The sequence below is a fragment of the Rhynchophorus ferrugineus genome, unplaced genomic scaffold (assembly GCF_030347505.1).
Source record: "Rhynchophorus ferrugineus isolate W39M unplaced genomic scaffold, kcgeb_rfMv2 rfM594, whole genome shotgun sequence".
Lineage (NCBI taxonomy): Eukaryota > Metazoa > Arthropoda > Insecta > Coleoptera > Curculionidae > Rhynchophorus > Rhynchophorus ferrugineus.
This window is the reverse complement of record NW_027473171.1, coordinates 32811-37500: the sequence shown is the minus strand read 5'-3', so window position 1 is coordinate 37500 and position 4690 is coordinate 32811. Positions and strand designations below refer to the sequence as shown.

The 4690-nt window shown below is 48.8% G+C and overlaps 3 non-coding genes across 3 annotated transcripts in view; all 3 read right to left on the bottom strand.

Annotated features, from left to right (window-relative positions):
• The window catches only part of LOC143206220 (large subunit ribosomal RNA), a 4098-nt gene extending 3083 nt beyond the window's left edge, over window positions 1–1015 (bottom strand). Inside the window, exon 1 of the ribosomal RNA XR_013008213.1 lies at window positions 1–1015. This exon is cut by the window's left edge and continues 3083 nt beyond it. This is a non-coding gene — a ribosomal RNA (large subunit ribosomal RNA).
• A 419-nt stretch (window positions 1016–1434) lies between these two features.
• On the bottom strand, window positions 1435–1589 carry LOC143206218 (5.8S ribosomal RNA). Its single transcript, XR_013008211.1, has one exon. It is a non-coding gene; the product is annotated as a 5.8S ribosomal RNA (ribosomal RNA).
• Window positions 1590–2297: 708 nt separating this feature from the next.
• On the bottom strand, window positions 2298–4288 carry LOC143206219 (small subunit ribosomal RNA). Its single transcript, XR_013008212.1, has one exon. It is a non-coding gene; the product is annotated as a small subunit ribosomal RNA (ribosomal RNA).
• Between the last annotated feature and the right edge of the window lie 402 nt (window positions 4289–4690).

Sequence of the window (4690 nt, the reverse complement as noted above, 5' to 3'; positions counted from 1 at the left end):
CGAAGCGGCCACTTTTAAGGGTAAACCGCCCATCTTCCCTGAGTTCGTGCGAGACGAACTTTCACTTTCATTACGCCTTTAGGTTTAGTGATTCCCAATGACTCGCGCACATGCTAGACTCCTTGGTCCGTGTTTCAAGACGGGTCCTGAAAGTACCCAAAGCTATAGCGTCGCCGATCGGTCTAGGTCTGTTCGAGAACCTCGTCGCCAACAGTCATCAGAGGTCGGAAACGGCACCGGGTCCGATTACCGACGTGCATCTGACGCGCTTGCGACGAGCCGAACGCTAACGAGTAGCGGCCTTAAACCATTCGGTATACCGTCGAGCGAGTCGACCGCGAACACGAGGGTCCGTAAACGAAAACGGCGCGAACCGCAGTCTACGGTCTCCACCTCGAGCCTTAAGCCGACGCCCAACGGATCGCGACGTCCTACAAGGAGAAAAGTGCACGCGTTCGTCGCCGGATCGACGTACGAAAGGCGCGCGCAACGCCGAAACGTCACGTGTCACGCGATCGCACGCCGCCTACTACGAGCCGCGAATGAATTTCTCCCTTCGACCTTTCGGGTTTCTCAGGTTTACCCCTAAACGGTTTCACGTACTCTTGAACTCTCTCTTCAAAGTGCTTTTCAACTTTCCCTCACGGTACTTGTTCGCTATCGGTCTCGTGGTTATATTTAGCCTTAGATGGAGTTTACCACCCGCTTAGGGCTGCACTCTCAAGCAACCCGACTCTAAGGAGAGATCCTCTCGCCGTCAGTCACGGTCGCTACGGGCCTGGCACCCTCTATGGGCTGTTGCCCCGTTCAAGATGGACTTGGACGCGCGACGTAACGTCGAGATAATGGACCCTCCCGAACACCACATTTCCCGGCGCCCGATGTCGGTCGCGGGATTCGGTGCTGGGCTAATCCCTGTTCGCTCGCAGCTACTAAGGGAATCCTAGTTAGTTTCTTTTCCTCCGCTTAGTAATATGCTTAAATTCAGCGGGTAGTCTCACCTGCTCTGAGGTCGCTAGTTTAATATGCGTGGCGCTCGTAATCATCATAATAATGAAGATTAGGAGCCAATACGAAATATAAAAGTTTAGAATGGAAAAGACGCGCCGTCGAAAAACGGTGTTTTCTCCCTCGTATTCGAGAGACAACGCACCTACGATCCGACGTCGATTAAAAACTAATTTTATCGGATACGACGATCGTATTAATGGTGCGCGCTACGTTTATCACAAAAACGTGCGAACGACCGTTTTAAACACGTCTCATCCCTTTCATATTCGTACGACCCGTACGAGAGAGTTAGGTCACACGTACGGGTCCGCTGTCACGTTTTAGAACGTCGCGATCGAATCGCGCTTATACGCTCAGCACGCTCAGACATTTCTCGTCGATCGCGAAGATCAAAGAAAATCCGAGCAGTCTTGAAATGAGATACGACCCTCAGCCAGGAGTGGTCCGGGTATGAGATCCCAGGACCGCAATGTGCGTTCGAAATGTCGATGTTCATGTGTCCTGCAGTTCACAAGTTGACGCGCAATTAGCTGCGTTCTTCATCGACCCACGAGCCAAGTGATCCACCGTTTAGGGTAATCTTTTTTTAAGTTAGGTTTTAAACGCATATCGAAACGTTTCTATTATAAGACGACGACGACGACGACGACGCGCGCTCACGTCATAGACAGCGCTTGCGCCCCTTTCGCAGCCGCCGTCGACTTTAAAACGCTCTTACGGTTTATTTTCGTCTTCTCCACTACACACAACGAGAGGAGCGGAGACAGACTACTCGAAATGGTGACGTTCGTTGTAAATTTTCGTCGTCTCACCTCGTACGACAACAAAAGAGCATACGCTGATCATAGTTTGGCAATATTTTCGTAAACTAAATCTCACCCTTTTGGAATGAAACAAACGAAGGGTGATAAGATTTTCGTAAACTAATCACATTACCGATCATCGTATATGTTCGTCGATATGAGGATCGAAACGTCGATTAGAAATATAATTGGCAAAATCGTTTTATTTTGCGCTCGATTTGTCCATTTATAACGAAATCCGTCGTAGGCCGACGATTATTACTCGTCGTCCTATATAACAACATCTTCATCGTATATATCTCCGCTTTCGGGCGTACATCTTTTAAAACCATATATTATAGGTACCCGAAAACAGCTACGTTGACGACGTCGAAATTCGATCGGAACTTCCGAACTTCGTAGATGGCTCTTTAACGTTCGACAATGATTTTTACAGACTTGTACGTTTACCTATTATATATATATAGGCATAACAACACACTGTAATGATCCTTCCGCAGGTTCACCTACGGAAACCTTGTTACGACTTTTACTTCCTCTAAATGATCAAGTTTGGTCATCTTTTCCTACACATCGACGACGCCGAAACGCCATCGCGTGTCGATCCGAAGACCTCACTAAATCATTCAATCGGTAGTAGCGACGGGCGGTGTGTACAAAGGGCAGGGACGTAATCAACGCGAGCTTATGACTCGCGCTTACTGGGAATTCCTCGTTCATGGGGAACAATTGCAAGCCCCAATCCCTAGCACGAAGGAGGTTCAGCGGGTTACCCGGGCCGCTCGGCCAGGGAAGACACGCTGATTCCTTCAGTGTAGCGCGCGTGCGGCCCAGAACATCTAAGGGCATCACAGACCTGTTATTGCTCAATCTCGTGCGGCTAGAAGCCGCCTGTCCCTCTAAGAAGAATAGTTTGTACGCCGACAGTAAAAACCGCGCACGAACCGCGAAACCCGAAAGCAACGCGGCCGGCGGGCCTTTAGGATGTCAAAAAGCGCCTAGTTAGCAGGCTAGAGTCTCGTTCGTTATCGGAATTAACCAGACAAATCGCTCCACCAACTAAGAACGGCCATGCACCACCACCCACCGAATCAAGAAAGAGCTCTCAATCTGTCAATCCTTCCGGTGTCCGGGCCTGGTGAGGTTTCCCGTGTTGAGTCAAATTAAGCCGCAGGCTCCACTCCTGGTGGTGCCCTTCCGTCAATTCCTTTAAGTTTCAGCTTTGCAACCATACTTCCCCCGGAACCCAAAAGCTTTGGTTTCCCGGAAGCTGCCCGTCGAGTCATATTAGGGAACGTCGACGGATCGCTAGCTGGCATCGTTTAAGGTTAGAACTAGGGCGGTATCTGATCGCCTTCGAACCTCTAACTTTCGTTCTTGATCAATGAAAGCGTTTTTGGCAAATGCTTTCGCTTCTGTTCGTCTTGCGACGATCCAAGAATTTCACCTCTAACGTCGCAATACGAATGCCCCCATCCGTTCCTATTAATCATTACCTCGGGGTTCCGAAAACCAACAAAATAGAACCGAGGTCCTATTCCATTATTCCATGCATACAGTATTCAGGCGAAATTTTAGCCTGCTTTGAGCACTCTAATTTGTTCAAAGTAAACGTGCCGGCCCACCTCGACACTCAGTAAAGAGCACCGCGGCAGGATTGAGTTGGGCCGTCGTAACCACGACGCGCACAACACGCACGCCGAAACGCACGCGCGCGACGGCGACGCGACACGACTAAGCCCACCGGCAGGACGTCTCGCGAAAAACACGCCAGTTAACACCGCGAACGATGAACCGGCGGCGCGAGACACAAATTCGACTACGAGCTTTTTAACCGCAACAACTTTAATATACGCTATTGGAGCTGGAATTACCGCGGCTGCTGGCACCAGACTGGCCCTCCAATTGATCCTCGTTAAAGGGTTTAGAGTGTACTCATTCCGATTACGGGGCCTCGGATGAGTCCCGTATCGTTATTTTTCGTCACTACCTCCCCGTGCCGGGAGTGGGTAATTTGCGCGCCTGCTGCCTTCCTTGGATGTGGTAGCCGTTTCTCAGGCTCCCTCTCCGGAATCGAACCCTGATTCCCCGTTACCCGTTACGACCATGGTAGGCGCAGAACCTACCATCGACAGTTGATAAGGCAGACATTTGAAAGATGTGTCGCCGGTGCGAGACCGTGCGATCAGCTTAAAGTTATTCAGAGTCACCAAGTTGTACGATGACGAGCGCGAACCCGAAACCGATTGGTTTTGATCTAATAAAAGCACTCCTTCCATCTCTGGTCGGAGCTCTGTTTGCATGTATTAGCTCTAGAATTACCACAGTTATCCAAGTAATTGTGGGTACGATCTAAGGAACCATAACTGATTTAATGAGCCTTTCGCGGTTTCACCTTAATTCGGTATGTACTGAGACATGCATGGCTTAATCTTTGAGACAAGCATATGACTACTGGCAGGATCAACCAGGGAACTGTTCTTATTATTTTATCGACACGAAGCAGATAAAACAAATACAGACACAGTTTATTTTATAAGTTTGACTTATAAAGAAACGTGTGCGTAAGACGACGATATATAATATATATCGACGACTAATAAAAAGGAGGTGCATGATAGCGCGCCTAGACGACGGAAAAACCGGTCCGAGGCGCCACGCTCTTACATTTTAATATTAGTTGTCTAATAAAACAAAACGATATCATCATCTTAGACACATCTTTTGTTTTTTTTATACACAACCGATCGACTAGGCACCCAATTATCTCGATTATCGACGACGATCGTCGACTACGTCGAAAATTGGATGCCGCAAAATATCGTTCGGCGTTTATAAGACCTCGAAAAACATTCTCTCCGAACCCTTCGCTAGAT